Here is a 19,082-nt window from a genome sequence, read left to right as displayed (position 1 = left end):
TACGGGTGTTTTGGGGTGTTATATAAGTGAGCTACTATTATACTTTGAATCAAGTGTTGGTGTGCATCACAATTGCTTGTTTTTATCCATCGCAACGAGGACCGTATGATACTGTGTGTTACATATCTGAGCTTTTTCCTAGCACTGCGAGGACGACACCACTAGGCCTGTTGCAGAGTTGTGCTATTATCTAAACTATTGTTACCAAGAATGAAATTATTTCCATCAAAAATAGAATTATACTACATTGTATGTTGTAAATTAATTTGGGTTTATTAAGTGCAATGATCACTAGATGCCTTGAAGTGTTACACGATTGTTTGCCTTAATACATCACATTAAGGAGCACATCATGCTGTCTGTTAGTAATATGAGACAATATCTATGTATAACAAAAGACAATCTCATACAGTGTTTTACAAAGATGTGCATGCTTAACTATCACCAGTGGGGCAATATCATGCAGTGCACTAAAACTGCATGTTGATTTACCTCTTCATTTGTAATTCATTGCAGAGAATATGTGATGTGCTTGCCTAGCATCATAAGGCTGCCTTAAGATACTTCATAGAAACAGACCTGTTCCTCATTAAGACTGCATTCCAGTGAGAGACTGGTCCTCCCTGGTGTCAATAAATATGAATTGTTTAAGAACTGTAGTCCATCAAACTCATTACAGCATCACACTGTATGTTTTTAACTCGGTGTGCTATTACACTGCACTCTAAAACAAAAACACAACAGTGTTGTTATCCATCAGAATGACGACTACATTGTGGTAGGCAATTCATGTGACCATGTGTATAGCGTGTAAGCTTTTATGTAATGCAAAAAAGGGCACATCATGGCGCATGTTACAGAATTGTGTTGAGATTTTTAACATATTATAGACCCTGCAACAAATTTATAAGTGTATCAATCATATGAACATCTGTTCAGGACATTAAAAACAACTTCATATTGTGTGTCACAACATTGTGCTCCTTTATGCTTTGCAATTGCTCCTATATATATGGGGATTATGCTCCTATGTGCACTTTATAGGTTAAACTGAGGATCATATTACATTGTGTGAGACAGGTTTGTGTGCATTTGTCTGCCAGAGGAAATATGCTGCCTATTGGAAAGGTTGGTGTTTTTATCCATCACAATGAGGACCATATCAAGATGTGTGTCACAATTGTATGTTTTTATCCAACGCAATGAGGACCATATTTTGGGGCATTTTAGGCATGTGTGCTTCTTGTATCACAGAGGAATATCATGTTGCATTGAGCAAGTTCATGATAATGTAGCTATCATTAAAAATACAACATTAATGTGATTTTGTGTTTTCGCATATTCCTTTAACAGAAAGCTCCTTTAACAGTAAGATGGTTTAACAATATGCTGTTTAGTTGCAGTGTGTATGATCTTAGGTAACTCAAAAAACTATATTGTATTTCATCTTGGAAATGAATGCACTTTTCCATCCCACTGACGGCTCTATGCAGACCTGGTTCATAGGACATGAATTTATCTACATCACAAAAAATCCCAAGGGTTAATGTTGTGTGCCTTTATCTGCCACAGGAAATATTATGCTGCCTATTACAGAGGTTAGTACTTTTATCCATTGCAATGAGGACCATATCAAGATTTGTGTCACAACTGTGTATTTTTATCAAACACAATGAGGACACATTTTGGTGCATTTTAGACACGTGTGCTTCTTCCATCACAGAGTAACATCATATTGTATTGAACAAATTCATGTTAATTTAGCCATCATTGAAAGTACCACATTAATGTGAATTATTGTTATCACTTATTCCTTTAACAGAAAACATCTATAATATTATGCTGTGTATTAATAAAGTGTATGACTTGAGTAACTAAAAAAAAGTATATTGTATTGTACTTTGGAAATGCGTGCACTTATCACTCACAATGATGGCCCTATACAGCCTGGTCCATAGGACATGCATCATCCATCGAACAATCAATCACAAAAAAGCACAGAGGCCAATGTGCACAAGTACATATGTACACTTGGAAAAAGATGACTATTGAATGTGAGCAAACATTTTTTGTGTGTGGATAGTGATCTTCATAGGGCTTTGTTGCTCTGTAAAGTATTTGTGTGCCTCCAAATGTGTTCCTTTGTAACTGTCCACAAACAATTCTTGAGCCTATTCCCAACCAGTGAACAATCTCAGATTCACTTCTAACAAGTGCCGGATTAAATCTGTTTCCAGGATGGAAAGTGAAAGGAATCAGACTAAAAATTGGAGATGGCATAGGTGAAGGGATTACTTGACAGGGGAAAATGTTTTTCAAATGTTATTACTTCTACTTGCTTTGTAATATTTCCAGAAATGTAAGCATGTAAACGTGTTCAAAGGAAAATGGAATTCTCAAAAGAAAATGAAGGCTACTCCTTGAAATACATCCTCCTTAGCTATAAGCTAACAGTCAACAAGACAACTTTTGTGAATTAAAAAGCAGCTTGCTCTGTATCCAAAATGATGATAATAAACGAAGCACTTGGTGTTGGGAATAGAGCCAATGATTAAAGGGTATGAAGCTGTTTGTCTACATGAATCACAGCAGGGTCACAATCACAATCTTTCCAGTGCTTTGCTCATACCCTGCACAATGACCATAGCTTGGAATGTTACAGGTGTTTTGGGGTGTTATATAAGTAAGCTACTATTATACTTTGAATCAAGTGTTGGTGTGCATCACAATTGCTTGTTTTTATCCATCGCAACAAGGACCGTATGATACTGTGTGTTACATATCTGAGCTTTTTCCTAGCACTGCGAGGACGACACCACTAGGCCTGTTGCAGAGTTGTGCTATTATCTAAACTACTGTTACCAAGAATGAACTTCTTTCCATCACATATAGGATTATATTACATTGTATATTACAAATTAATGTGGGTTTATTAAGTACAATGATCACTAGATGCCTTTAAGTGTTACAAGATTGTTTGCCTTGATACATCACATTAAGTAGCACATCATGAATTCTGTTAGTAATATGAGACAGTATCTATGTATAACAGAGGACAATCTCATGCACTGTTTTACAAAGATGTGCCTGCTTTAACCCCTTCGATGCGGCCGCGATTCCCCTGGTGTGCTGTAAACAGCACGAACAGGGGCGGGCCGTGACGAACCCCAGCCGTCATCAGCACACGAGCACCGTAGTGCATGACGGCTGGGGTTCGTCATGAGCATGGAAGGGGTTAACCATCACCAAGAGGGCAATATCATGAGGTGCACTAAAACTGCCTGATGGTTTACCTCTTCATTTGTAATTCATTGCAGAGAATTTGTGATGTGCTTGCATACGATCATAAGGCTGCCTTAAGATACTTCATAGACACAGACCTGTTCCTCATTAAGACTGCATTCCAGTGAGAGACTGTTCCCCTCTGGTGTCACTAAATATGAATTGTTTATGAAGAGTAGTCCATCAAACTCATAACAGCATCAAACTGCATGTTTTAACTCTGTGTGCTATTACACTGCACTCTGAAAGAAAAAAATCACATGCTTGTTTTTATGCATCAGAATGAGGACTATATCGTGGTAGGCGAATATTCATGGGACCATGTATATAGCATATGAGTTTTTATGTATTGCAAAAAAGGGCACATCATGACGCATGTTACAGAATTGTGTTGAGATATTGAGATTATGCTCCTATGTGCACTTTAAGGGTTAAACTGAGGACCATATTAAATTGTGTGAGACAGGTTTGAATGTCTTTATCTGCCAGAGGAAATATGCTGCCTATTAGAGAGGTTGTTGTTTTTATCCATCACAATGAGGACCTTATCAAGATGTGTCACAATTGCATGTTTTTATCCAATGCAATGAGGACCATATTTTGGGGCATTTTAGCCATGTGTGCTTCTATCACAGAGAAATATCATGTTGCATTGCGCAAATTCATGATAATGTAGCTATCCTTAAAAATACCACATTAATGTGATTCAGTGTTTTCGCATATTCCTTTAACAGAAAGCTCCTTTAACAGTAAGATGCTTTAACAATATGCTGTTTAGTTGTCATGTGTATGATCTTAGGTAACTCAGAAAACTATATTGTATTTTATCTTGGAAATTAATGCATTTTACCATCACACTGACTGCTCTATGCAGGCCTGGTCCGTAGGACATGAATTTATCACCATCACAAAAAATCCCAAGGGCTAATGTTGTGTGCCTTTATCTGCCACAGGAAATAATATGCTGCCTATTACAGAGGTTAGTGTTTTTATCCATCACAATGAGGACCGTATCAAGATGTGTGTCACAACTGTGTGTTTTTATCCAACACAATGAGGACACATTTTGGTGCATTTTAGACAAGTGTGCTTCTTCCATCACAGAGTGACATCATATTGTATTGAAAAAGTTCATGTTAATTTAGCCATCATTAAAAGTACCACATTAATGTGAATTAGTGTTATCACCTATTCCTTTAACAGAAAGCATGTATAACATTATGCTGTGTATTAGTAAAGTGTATGACCTTGAGTAACAAAAAAAACTATATTGTATTGTACTTTGGAAATGCATGCACTTATCCATCACAATGACGGCTCTATACAGCCTGGTCCATAGGACATGCATCATCCATCGAACGATCCATCACAAAAAAGCACAGAGGCTAATGTGAACAAGCATATATGTACACTTGGAAAAAGATGACTATTGAATGTGAGCAAACATTTTTGTGTGTGTGGAAAGTGATCTTCACAGGGCTTTGTTGCTCTGCAAACTAGTTGTGTGCCTCCAAATGTGTTACTTTGTAACTGTCCCCAAACAATTCTTCAGCCCATTCCCACCCAGGGAACAATCTGAGATTCACTTCTACAAGTGCCGGATTAAATCTGTTTCCAGGATGGAAAGTGAAAGGAATCAGACTAAAAATTGTAGATGGCATAGCTGAAGGGATTACTTGACAGGGGAAAATGTTTTTCAAATGTTATTACTTCTACTTGCTTTGTAATATTTTCAGAAATGTAAGCATGTAAACTTGTTCAAGGGAAAATGGAATTCTCAAATGAAAATGAAGCCTACTCCTTGAAATATATCCTCTGTAGCTATAAGCTAATAGTCAACAAGACAACCTTTGTGAATTAAAAAGCAGCTTGCTCTGTAATCCAAAATGATGATACTAAACAAAGCACTTGGTTTTGGGAATTGAGCCAATGATGAAGGGGTATAAAGGTGTTTGTCTACATGAATCACAGCAGGGTCACAATCACAATCTTTCCAGTGCTTTGCTCATACCCTGCACAATGACCATAGCTTGGAATGTTACAGGTGTTTTGGGGAGTTATATAAGTGAGCTACTATTATACTTTGAATCAAGTCTTGGTGTGCATCACAATTGTTTGTTTTTATCCATCGCAACGAGGATTGTATGTTGTTGTGTGTTACATATCTGAGCTTTTTCCTAGCACTGCAAGGACGACACCACTAGGCCTGTTGCAGAGATGTGCTATTATCTAAACTACTGTTGCCAAGAATAAACTTCTTTCAATCACAAATAGGATTATACTACATTATATTTTTGTCACCGGGTCGTCAAGGAAGGGGTTAAGCCCCGGAAGGAATCAACGTGCGACTTTATTCTTTTATCCCTTTTATTAGGTATGGTTTGAATATGTTTTTATTTTTCACGTCCGAGTTCGTCTGTTTACACAGCTAGTAGAGGTTAGGTATGAATACTGCTTCCGTTCTTCCTCTTATGAGGCCACCAGGTCAGTCATGGACTCGTATGTTCCTCTGTCAGAAAACCACTGGTGAACGTCGGAACATCGACAATATGTAGAAGTGTAGAGGGCCAGTGCAGGGAGTATCACCACACTCAAAGAAGCCACCACCACCAAGTGTAGTCCGGTTAACCCACCGGTTTAGCAGAGGTGTGTCCTCTACTTACTTTGGTGCCTTCCAGCCCAGTGCCCGTGAGCAGCTCGCAGCCGGACTGTACCTTGTTCAGCCACATTCCTCCTAGAGCGTGGCAGAGCGAAGCGTGAAACGGTTGGCCTCCTGGCGACTCCTCCTCTGCAGGGGTTACCTCCCCACTTGTTGCAGGCGATGAGGTCCCATTTCTCCATCACGCGCTCTGGTTCACCTGGCTCTCTCCGCGTTCTTTAGGTCTCACTTCTTCCTCAGCATCCGTTCCAACATCCATTTCCGCTTTCATCAGCGGGGCTCTCTCTCCCCATTGGTCAGGGGGCAGAGACGTCATCCGGACTTGCTGACCACCTTCTTCTTGGGTGTCAGAGTCCTGTTCCTTAAAGGGACAGACCGGAGAAAAATCCTGCACACAGAGGAAGAGTACCTCATTCACCATAGTCACCGGGGAGTATGGAATCTCCTCCAATAAGTCATCCTCGACCTTGTGACACAGTTACAAATTCATTTGAGTTCATCATGTGCATCGAGCACCTGATGTCTTAAGATACCTAATAGAAATAAACCTGTTCCTCATTGCATGTGCATTCCTGTGAGAGACTGGTCCCCTCTGTTGTCAATGAATATGAATTACATCACAGTGCGTGTTTTAATTCTGCGCTATAACACCTCACTCTGAAAACAATATCTCACACATATTTTCATCCATCACAATGAAGACTTCATTGTGTTATGCAATTCATGTGACCACGTGTATAGCATGTGAGCTTTTATCCATTGCAAAAAGGAGCACATCATGACGCATGTTACAGTTTTGTGTTGCCATTTTAAACATGTAATACACACTGCCACAACTTTATATGTTTCAAGCATATGAACGTTTGTTCTGGACACTGAAAACCATTTCATACTGTGTGTCACAAGATTGTGCTCTTTGGTGCTTTACAATAGCTCCTATTTAAATGTGACCTACGGTCCTATAGGCAGTGGTGTAACTAAGAACCATATTAAATTGTGTACAACAGGTTTGTATGCCTTTATCTGTCACAAGAAATATTATGCTGCCTATTACAGAGATTGGTGTTTTTCCCATCACAATGAGGATTGTATAAAGATGTGTGTCACAATTGTGTGTTTTTATCCAACACAATGAGGACCACATTTTGGTGTATTTTGGACATGTGTGCTTCTTCTATCACAGAGTCACATCAATCAATCAATCAATCAATCAATCATTTGTAAAGCGCACTACATACCTGTGAGGGTCTGAAGGCACTGGGGGGGCGCTACTGATCAAACAGCCAGGTCTTGAGTACCCTCCTGAAGGTCAGCAGGTCTTGCGTCTGTCGTAAGTTCGGTGGGAGGGTATTCCATGTCTTGGCGGCGAGGTGGGAGAAGGATCTCTCACCGGTGGTTGTTCTTTGGATGTGTGGGACGGTGGCGAGTGAGAGGTCGGCAGAGCGGAGCTGGTGGTTAAGGAAGTAGAAGGAGAGCTGTCTGTTGAGGTAGGCTGGGCCGGTCTTGTGGAGTGCCTTGTGTGTGTGGATGAGGAGCTTGAAGGATATCCTCTTGTTGACGGGGAGCCAGTGCAGGTTTCTCAGGTGGCGGGTGATGTGACCGTGGCGTGGTACATCAAGGATCATTCGTGCCGAAGCATTTTGAATACATCGTAGTCGTTTGTTGAGCTTGGTCGGGGCTCACGTGTAGAGTGCGTTTCTTTAGTCGAGTCTGCTGCTGACGAGGGCCTGGGTGACTGTCTTTCTTGCATCTGTCGGGATCCATCCGTAGATCTTGCGGAGCATGCAGAGAATGTTGAAGCAGGAGGAGGAGACAGCGTTGACTTGCTTGGTCATAGAGAGCGTTGAGTTGAGGATGATTCCCAGCTTGCGTGCGTGGTCGGTGGGTGTCGGGGCTGCCCCCAGTGCCGTCAACCACCAGGAGTCGTCCCCGGCTGAAGAGTTGGAGCTGAGGAGGAACTCCGTCTTGTCCGAGTTCAGCTTCAGATGGCTGGTCTTCATCCAGTCGGCGACGGCCTTCATTCCTTCGTGGAGGTTGGCTTTGGCGGTGATGGGGTCCTTGGCGAGGGAGAGGATCAGCTGAGTGTCATCGGCGTAGGAGATTATGTTGAGGTTGTGCTGTCGGGCTACGTGTGCGAGCGGGACCATGTAAATGTTGAACAGCGTCGGGCTGAGGGAGGATCCCTGGGGTACACCGCAGATGATCTCGGAGGCTTTGGAACGGAATGGGGGGAGGGGGACGCTCTGGGTTCTGCCGGAGAGGAAGGAGGTGATCCAATCCAGAGCCTTGTCTCGGACCCCTGCGGCGTCGAGGCGTGCGCGTAGTGTGCGATGGCAGATGGTGTCAAAGCGGCAGAAAGGTCTAGGAGGATGAGTGCTGATGTCTCGCCATTGTCCAGCAGGGTCCTAATGTCGTCGGTGGCGGCGATGAGGGCAGTCTCTGTGCTGTGGTTGCTGCAGAACACTTACTGGGAAGGGTGCGGATTCTGTTTTCTTCGAGGTATCGGGTTAGCTGCCTGTTGACGGCTTTCTCGATGACCTTGGCTGGGAAGGGGAGCAGAGAAATGGGCCGGAAGTTCTTGAGGTCTCTTGGGTCTGCCTTAGGTTTTTAGGTCTCGCCTGCCAATGCGCTTGCGCATTGCTGGCGAGAATTATAGTAAGTGGAAAAGAAAAGTCTACCAAAATGGCTGCGGATCCCATACAGTTCATGTGAGACAGGCGCGTGCACGCCAGCCACATAACACACCACCATTTGTCTGTGCCTCGGCATCAGACATCAAAGGCTGCCGCTCCCCGCCCCCCTCGTGCACATCGCGCACCACCATTTGTCTGTGCCTAGGCATCAGACTTCAAAGACTGCAGCTCCCCCGCCCACCCCGCCACAGCACGCACACAGGGCACTCTCATTCCCTCCTGCACGTACTCTTAAATACATTTTCACTCAAATCTTTGCTTACCCATATCAATTCAGCTTTTTAAGGCTCTCAACATCTGTCACAAGGCTCCCTCCTACACTCACCATTAGGAATCACTACCTTCCTTTTATTTATTTATTTTATGTGTTTTTATATAGCGCAGACTTCACCCGAAGATGTCAGAGCGCTTATTGCTGCACGTCTCTTTCTCTTCGCTGTTGGCCGCTTCCCTTGCACCCATCTGGCATATCTCTCCATGTCCCCTCATACCCGTCTGGCATTCCTCCCCTCGTCCCCTTGTCATTTCCACTATTTCCTCACCCGTTGCTGCCATTAGTCAATGCCCTCCACCTCCCCTTCATCTCTTAACTCGCCAGTCACTGGAAGTTGGGAGGGGAAGAGCGTGACAGTGCTTCTCATTGTCGGCAAAGCCAACCGTTTACCTTTAATGTGCTATTATTGCACGCACTCATTATTTCTGTATGTTTGTCTGTATATGCGCTAGGACGCCTAGGGCCAGATGTAGGAGCCCTAATACCGGTCGGAAACGGCAGATTTCGTCCGTTTCCGACCGGTATTAGGGTTTTCAGATGTAGGGGGCTGAAAATTACAGAATCGCTATATTTACCGTTTCTGTAAAATTACCGATTCGGTAAATTACAGAATCGGTAAATATACCGATTCTGTAATTACAAATGTCGGTGGCACAGTTTACAGTGCCACAGGCCCTTAAGAGTCGGTATTTTACCACCCAATCCCATTGGGTGGTAAAATACCGAATTCAGGTGTGTATGCACATCTGTGCATGCACACCTGTGCAATATGACACACAGATATGCCCTTAGGGCATGTATGTGTGCCACATGTCACACAAGCCTGTACTTGGGGTATTAGAGGGTGTCAAAGTGACACCCCCTGCACCCTTGCAGGATTCTGTATTTACCGATTCTGTAAATACAGAATCGGTATTTCCCATTGACTCCTATGGGCTTCAAAGCCCATAGGAATCAATGGGAAATAACGATCCAGTATTTACACAATCGGTAAATACCGAATTCTACAGATTGGGTAATTCAGATTTTAAAATTACCTACATCTGCCCCTTCCCATTTACAGACTCTTAAATACCGAATCAGTAAAATTCGGTATTTAAGAGTCTGTAAATGGGAATTACCTACATCTAGCCCTTAATGTCATACCTGCTTTTTTCATTTATAGGGCGGACGAATGGTACGGACCGTGCAAATCAGCTCATACGAACGTAAAGTGTTTAAAACAAGTGCAAGCAGCTTGAAAGGGACGAGCAGCATCCCTATTCATGCAGTAGTTACAGGCGGTGCAAATCTGGAAAGCATCCAGGACAACTTGCTTCAAATGATGGAGCAAGGAAGCCCAATGGCTCAGAATCTAGCTCAGTGAGTTAAGAGCTCACTACTGAAATCAGTGTGCAACCTGCACGTCTTGGGTTCATATGTATCCTCCCTACTCTTGCTCTGCCTTTCATCTCCCTCTAGCCTATAAAAGAAGTACCATTATTTTGGGCAACAGTGACTGCTACTACTAGTAGCGTTATGAGAGTAAGCACTACACGTATTAATATTGTTAATGATTAGGTGTGCAAACTGAACACGGGACATATTACACACTTGTCAGTTTTCCTTATCTTGATTTAAATATAAATTGACACCAGTGATACGTGCTATTTTTATCGCATTTATAAGGATGTCTGCTTCTATCCTTTGAATACCCCGCCCCCCCATGACCCACTGTTAGCAACCTTCTTAGTGTGTCATTGACCCCCCAGGGCCCACCGTTAGCAACCTTCTTAGTGTCACATTGACCCACAGGACCCACTGAATGAGATTTGTGCCCTTGTGTCTGCTCCATAACCTTTGAATGCCCCCCTCCCCCCTGACCCACCGTTAGCACCCTTCTTAGTGTCAAATTGACCCCCAGGGGCACAGCTCTTTACACCCTCTCTCTTTACACCCCTCTCTCTCTCAACACCCCTCTCTCTCTCTACACCCCTCTCTCTCTACCCCTCTCTCTCTACACCCCTCTCTCTCTACCCCCTCACTCTGCCCCCTCTCTCTACACCCCTTTCTCTCTACACCCCTCTCTCTCTACACCCCTCTCTCTCTACACCCCTCTCTCTCTAGAACCCTCTCTCTCTAGAACCCTCTCTCTCTACACCCCTCTCTCTCTACACCCCTCTCTTTCTACACCCCTCTCTTTCTACACCCCTCTCTCTACACCCCTCTCTCTACACCCCCTCTCTACACCCCTCTCTCTACAGCCCTCTCTCTGCACCCCACTCTCTCTGCACCCTACTCTCTCTGCACCCTACTCTCTCTGCACCCCACTCTTTCTACACCCCTCTCTCTACACCCCTCTCTCTACACCCCACTCTCTCTACACCCCACTCTCTCTACACCCCTCTCTCTCTACACCCCACTCTCTCTCTACACCCCTCTCTCTACATCCCTCTCTATTTGTACACCTCTCTCTCTACACACCCCTCTCTCTCTACACCCCTCTCTCTACCTCTCTCTCTACACTTCTATCTATCGACCTCACTCTATCTATCTATCTATCTATCTATCTATCTATCTATCTATCTATCTATCTATCTATCTATCTATCTATCTATCTATCTATCTATCTATCTATCTATCTATTTCCCTCACTCTATCGCCCTCACTCTATCTATCTATCTATCTATCTATCTATCTATCTATCTATCTATCTATCTATCTATCTATCTATCTATCTCCCTCACTCTATCGCCCTCACTCTATCTATCTATCAATCACCCTCACTCTATCTATCACCCTCACTCTATCTATCACCCTCACTCTATCTATTGCCCTCACTCTATCTATCTGTTGCCCTCACTCTATCTATCTATCGCCTTCACTCTATCTATCTATCGCCCTCACTCTATCTATCGCCCTCACTCTATCTATCTATCTATCTATCTATCTATCTATCTATCTATCTATCTATCTATCTATCTATCTATCTATCTATCTATCTATCTATCTATCTATCTATCTATCTATCGCCCTCACTCTCTCTATCTATCGCCCTCATTCTATCTATCACCCTCACTCTATCCATCGCCCAGTTCGCGCTATATAAAACATCTATCTATCACCCTCACTCTATCTATCGCCCTCACTCTATCTATCACCCTCACTCTATCCAACGCCCAGTTCGAGCTATATAAAACATCTATCTATCGCCCTCACTCTATCTATATGCCTATCTATCTATCTATCGCTCTCCCTCACTCTATCTATCACCCTTCCTCTATCTATCTATCTATCGCCCTCCCTCTATCGCCCTCCCTTCTTCTATCTATTGCCCTCCCTCCCTTTATCTATTGCCCTCCCTCTATCTATCTATCGCCCTCACTCTATCTATCTTTCCTCCTCCCTCTAGCTATCTATCGCCCTCACTCTAACTATCTATCGCACAACAACAGCATCACTCCAGGGCACCACTGCATCACTCAGGGGCACCACAACATCACTATGCGCTACCACAGCATTACTGAACGCCACAGCATCACTTGTCGCCACCACAACATCACTCAGCGCCACCACAGCATCAATCTGTGCAACCATTCAACAACAACTGGTTCAAATATGTTCTCTCAATGTTTCAAGCTTTATTACAAATGTTACAAATGTCACAAACATATTCTTCACAAAAGTTATTTACAAAAGTTTAAGCTATTGCCATTATACATTACAATAACTTTTATTTAAGTATTAATTATTTAAAAAAATGCCTTCGTTATTTGTAATTTCAATACATCTAAGCCACGTAAATACAACACATATTGCATTACAAATGCTATAGGTGTCACATTTGCGAAAGCTAAAACTATTGGCATTGTAAATGACAAAGCTATTAATTTAGCTATTTTCAAAACCAACACATAAATACAAAATTTGTCATTTACAATACCAATAGCTCAAACTTTCCTAATGCAAGACCTATTGCATTGCAAATGCTTGTTTGATTAGGTCGTTGATCCCGGCGTGTTTCCAGATCTCTGGGAAGGTCGCGGTCTCGAGGGAGAGATTGATGACGTTGCGCAGGTGGGGTTCAATGGAGCTGCTTGCTCTGTTGAAGACGTGGTGCGGGAATGGGTCTGACGGAGAGCCTGAGTGGATTGTGCGCATGGTCTTGATGGGCAAATTTTGCGAATTCGCGATCCGCGGATTTGCGAATTCGCGATCCGCAAAATTCACGAATTTGCGGATTTTTTTATTTTTGCGTGTTCGCGGGGCGCTTGGCGTGTTCGCGGGCGCTTTGCGTGTTCGCTGGGGTTTTTTTTGTGCGAGACCGCGATGCGCCCTTCTGCACTCTGCCCCACTCGTTCTTGTGCCATTCTGCCATCCGCCCCACTCGTTGTGCCCTGCTGCCCTCTGCCCCACTTGTTGCTGTGCCCTTCTGCCCTCTGCCCCACTCTGTGACCTTCTGCCCTCTGCCCCACTCCTGTTTTGTTTTAGAATGGCGCCAGCAAGCTGCCAGCGCCATTCTAAAATAGTTACTAAGTTAGCTTCATCAGGAAGCACTATTAGATAAAATAAAGCACGTGCTCGAGCACCTGCATTTTATCTATTAGTGCTTCCTGTTGAAGCTAACTTAGTAACTATTTTAGAATGGTGCTGGCAGCTTGCCGGCGCCGTTCTAAAATAGTTACAAGCTTGAAGCTTGAACTTTTGCCCCCCGGATCCGTTCCGCTCGCGGATTTTCGGCAAATTCAAGGGAATACACGGATCGCGAATTTGCCGAAAAACCGCGAGCGGAACAGATTTTGCGCCCATGCTTAGTCTTGATGGTGTTATCGATGCTCAGGTCATGTTGTATTGAAAAAGTTCATGTTAATTTATCCATAATTAAGCGTACCATATTATCATTATTTCTTTAACAGGAAGCGTCTATCAGATTAAGCACTATATTACAAATGTGTAACTCAAAGAGAACTACATTGTATTTTATCTTGGAAATATGTGCACCTATCCATCACAATTATGGCTATGTAAAGGCCTGGTCTATATGGCATACATTTATGTCAATTCAAAGAAAGACAAAGTGCTAATGCGCACAAAGTACATGTGTACACTTCGAAAAAGATTAAAAAACATACAGATATCTATGTGAATAAATATTTTTATGTGGGTATGTAGAGACATTTTAAGGGCTTTATTGCCTTACAAAGTATATGTGTGCCAGCAAACTTGTGAGTTTGTAACTGTCCACAAACACTTTCTCTGCCAATTTCCACCCGGGGAACAATTTAAGATTCACTTCTCACAAGAGGTGGAATAAATTTGTTTCCAGAGTGGGAATAGGAAGGAATTTCGGAGATGGCATAGATGAAGAGATTACTCAACAGTGAAACATGTTTTTCAAATGTTACTTCTCCCACTTGCTACACAATATTTCCAAGCATTTAAACATGTTCAAGGAAAAAAGGGATTCTCAAAAGAAAATGAAGAGTAAGGAAACCCTAGTGCTACTGTGCATAAAGTATATGTGTAGACTTAGAAAAGATTGACTAGCATATAGATTTCTATGTGAGTATATTTACTGGACTTTAGAGCCCACGCTGCTTTGCCTGATTACCGCGCCAAGAGGCGCTGCCGCCATTCTCTCGCACCCGGAGGTGCATAAAGGTGCTCGCAGCTCCCGCTTCGCGGGAACCTCTTTACTGGACTTCAGAGCCAGAACTTGGCTATATGCAAATTAGTCTGACCCTGGCCCAGTGCATCATGGGAACAGGGCAGACCAAACTACCAAGCCAATTCTTATACCGGGAAGGAAACAAGCTACCGGGAACCGGTTTCTGGCATTTCAGCTGTCTTCGGCCCGGCTTGCTTGAATCCTGATGGTGCAATGAGCTAGGGACTCACATCTGAGTATACCCTTCCACGCTTATGGTGAACACTATAGGTGTGGCAGGGTATACTCAGACATGAATCCCTTTCTCACTGCACCATCAGGACCCCCGGTAGCTTGTCTCCTTTCTGGTGAAGAATTGGCTTGGTAGTTTAGTCTGCCCTGTTCCCATGATGCACTGGGCCAGGGACAGACTGATTTGCATATAGCCAGGTTCTGAGCTGGGATGGTGCAGTGAGATAAATAACGGTGATGGATCAAGCCCTGATCTTTGGACTGGGTAAGAGTGGTCTGCTTAATTCAGACACTCTGTTCATCACCACCCCCTTTTCTGTATCGTTTTTGGACACTATAGGTGTGGCAGGGTATACTCAGACATGAGTCCCTTTCTCAGTGCACCATCAGGATTCAAGCAAGCCGGGCCGAAGACAGCTGAAATGCCAGAAACCGGTCCCCGGTAGCTTGTCTCCTTTCTGGTGAAGAATTGGCTTGGTAGTTTAGTCTGCCCTGTTCCCATGATGCACTGGGCCAGGGACAGACTGATTTGCATATAGCCAGGTTCTGAGCTGGGATGGTGCAGTGGACTGGGTAAGAGTGGTCTGCTTAATTCAGACACTCTGTTCATCACCACCCCCTTTTCTGTATCAATATCTTTGCTTGGCTCTTCTTCTAAAGTAATGGCAAGAATGCTGTTGGCCAGGCTAGAGCAATGGGTAGAAGAAAAGATAGCTCAGTATGGCTTCAGACTAGGTGTTGGGGTGGTCGAACAGTTTCTGAGCTTAGAACTAATAGGGGAACTTTACCTGTTGCCTGTACTTGCTCCTGAGGGCCGGGCATTGCTCTGCTTCATCATCTTGGCCGGGCTTGGCTCCGCCGAGCCCCACATTCCTGTGGCAGCACCTGTGGGCAGGGGCTTTGCTCCACTCACTCCTCCGGCCGGGCTTGGCTCCGCCGGGCCCCTTCCACTCCTGTGACTACACCTCCCAGCAGCCCCACTAGCGGCCAGGACGCCGCAGACGACACACGGAAGCGCCAAGAGGCGCATAAAGGCTCCCTTGGTGCCGAGTCCGGGGGGAACTTTACCTGTTGCTTGTACTCTCTCCTGAGGGCCGGGCATTGCTCTGCTTCATCATCTTGGCCGGGCTTGGCTCCCCCGAGCCCCGCATTCCTGTGGCAGCACCAGTGGGCCGGGCTTTGCTCCGCTCGCTACTCCGGCCCGGCTTGGCTACGCCGGGCCACTTCCACTCCTGTGACTATGCCTCCCAGCAGCCCCACTAGCGGCCAGGACGCCGCGGACGTCACACGAAAGAGCCAGGAGGCGCATAAAGGCTCCCTTGGTGCAGAGTCCGGGGGGAACTTTACCTGTTGCTTGTACTCGCTCCTGAGGGCCGGGCATTGCTCTGCTTCATCATCTTGGCTGGGATTGGCTCCGCCAAGCCCCGCATTCCTGTGGCAGCACCTGTGGGCCGGGCTTTGCTCCACTCGCTCCTCCGGCCGGGCTTGGCTCCGCCGGGCCCTTTCCAGTCCTGTGACTACACCTCCCAGCAGCCCCACTAGCGGCCAGGACGCCGCGGACGTCACACGGAAGCGCCAGGAGCATAAAGGCACCCTTGGGTGCCGAGTCCGTGGGGAACTTTACCGGTTGCTTGTACTCACTCCGGAGGGCCGGGCATTGCTCTGCTTCATCATCTTGGCCGGGCTTGGCTCCGCCGAGCCCCGCATTCCTGTGGCAGCACCTGTGGGCCGGGCTTTACTCCACTCGCTCCTCCGGCCGGGCTTGGCTCCGCCGGGCCCTTTCCACTCCTGTGACTACACCTCCCAGCAGCCCCACTAGTGGCCAGGATGCCGCGGACGTCACACGGAAGCGCCAGGTGGCGCATAAAGGCTCCCTTGGTGCCGAGTCCGTGGGGAACTTTACCGGTTGCTTGTACTCACTCCGGAGGGCCGGGCATTGCTCTGCTTCATCATCTTGGCCGGGCTTGGCTCCGCCGAGCCCCGCATTCCTGTGGCAGCACCTGTGGGCCGGGCTTTGCTCCACTCGCTCCTCCGGCCGGGCTTGGCTCCGCCGGGCCCTTTCCACTCCTGTGACTACACCTCCCAGCAGCCCCACTAGTGGCCAGGACGCCGCGGACGTCAGACGGAAGCGCCACGAGGCGCATAAAGGATCCCTTGGAACCTCGTCCTGCGGGACGCGCGCGGGAGTGCGCCGGGAGAAGTCCGGGACAAGGGCGGGGCCATCTGCGGCTGTCCTAGGCAGACCGAGGCAGGGCAGGGCCCCGCCCCTTACATGTGAGAACTTGAACCACCCATATAAAAAAAAAGGTACGGTGATTGTTCGTCAAGTTGACTGCTCCCTGATACACAAGATAGTGTTGGGCCACCTTCGAGTTGTTGGATATTATCCCATTTACCAGGGAAAGTTGTAGCTAGCAATGGGTAAAAGGAAGGTAACGGAGGGGGGGGGAGCACTTGCCATTACAACTAAAAAAAGGAAGAAGTCAAAAAAGTTGCTACATGCTGCCGCTAATTGTGTTATGTCAAGCATCGAATCTATTGTTGAAGATTTTGAGGACATTCTATTGACGGCCCCATCCTTAAGAAATGTGGATAACCCTGATCCCCTGGTCGACGGTTTACTGCAGATAAAGAGCAAAGTGATCCCAGCTATTTTTTTCTAAAAGACCAACATCCAAGTGCTCAGTAGATGATATGCATTCTAACCCTGCTTGCCCCATTGAGGTAAATGTTACAGAGGCATTAAGAGGGGCAAACATGAGTGCTAATGCCGAACTTCCAGCTATATCAACTGGGAATATAGACAGGTCCTCGCAGGTGATAGCATGTGAAATGGGCATCACTTGTACTAATCGCTTTTCAGTGTTGGAAGGGGAATCCAGGGAATTAAGTGAGGTCTTATCGCAAGGGCTGGGGGGACTGTGGAGGCTGTGAATAGTCCAGGTGAATGCTCCAGATGTTTGAATTTTAATAATTTAATCATGATGAAAATGGAAAGCCTGGAAAGGGATATAGCTATTATTAAGAAATTCATGATGGACTTTACAAAACGGGAGGAACTACACATAACAAACACTCTACACCCAGTGTTAGTGTACAACCTGGTAAAAGCCCCAATCTTGCGATCGGCCCCACCAAACCAAACAGCAGGAGCGGCCCTATCTAAACCCAATACACTAACAGCTCCATTATGTGTCTCCAAAACTGTAGTAGAGTTACGACCCAAAATCCCAGCTCATAACCTCCTAGCTAAAATGCCCACCAGGCAAAACACCTCGGGCTCATATGCCGAAGTAGCAAAATTGAGGGGGTCAATATCACAATGCAGGGTCCTGCAGGGGGATAATAAATATTATAGTGACATGGTTGAAACAACTAATTGGAGTAACAAACAAACACACCATACAGATCCCCTTGTGGTATTGTCTACATGACCGGGGTCACCAAGCTTGGAGCTGCTAACACTTATGAGAACAGTGAATCCATACGCAATAAAGCCATTCACCGGCTTCGCCACGTGAGAGGGTGCAGATCAGTCATTAGGGAGGATATGATTAATGTTAAAAGAATTTCCTTGCCTAGTTCATCAACAGACTGTATTGAGATACAGTTTGGTAACATAGCAATTGCAGAGAACCTAGTAGGACATGCCCCCCTAGGAATTGTAACATACAAATCAGACATGCACCTCTATGGTCTAAATCTAGGCTCGAGGACGCATCGGGTCTAAACAACATAGACTGACCATTAAAGGATAACTATCTGAATAGTGTAAGACAAACACACAATATGTGCAAGCCCGAGGGTCAGACCAATTCCACCACAAGCCTTATAGATATGGAGGCTATGAAGATTAATGATGAGGTTGTTCCTCTGGGGAAGAAAGGTCTAATGAAGTGGTCAACGCTCAATATCCCCTAACAGCAGTTGTAAGACTAGCTTCAGAAGTAGTTCACACAGAGAGGGTTACAAACACAAACATGATTAAATTGTTTTCCTGGAACATAGCGGGGCTTCAAAAAAATATGGCAAATCCAGAATGGAACCAATTCATAGATACGTTCGACATCTGTATGTTCAAGGAAACATGGAGCATGTCTCCCCTATATAAATGCGGATATTCCACCCACTTTACTCCGGCAATTAGTTCAGGGAGAGGTCGCCAATCGGGAGGACTGCACGTATGGTTTAGTGTGGCTTTGAATTGGGCACTTACTGCGCATACTTTACCATCGCAGGACATACTACAAATCTCCACTAAGGGCTCCCATATTGGAAGCTCGATGGAGCTGTTTA

This window comes from Lissotriton vulgaris, chromosome 7 (assembly GCF_964263255.1).
Source record: "Lissotriton vulgaris chromosome 7, aLisVul1.2, whole genome shotgun sequence".
Taxonomy (NCBI): Eukaryota; Metazoa; Chordata; class Amphibia; order Caudata; family Salamandridae; genus Lissotriton; species Lissotriton vulgaris.
This window is presented reverse-complemented; position numbering follows the sequence as displayed.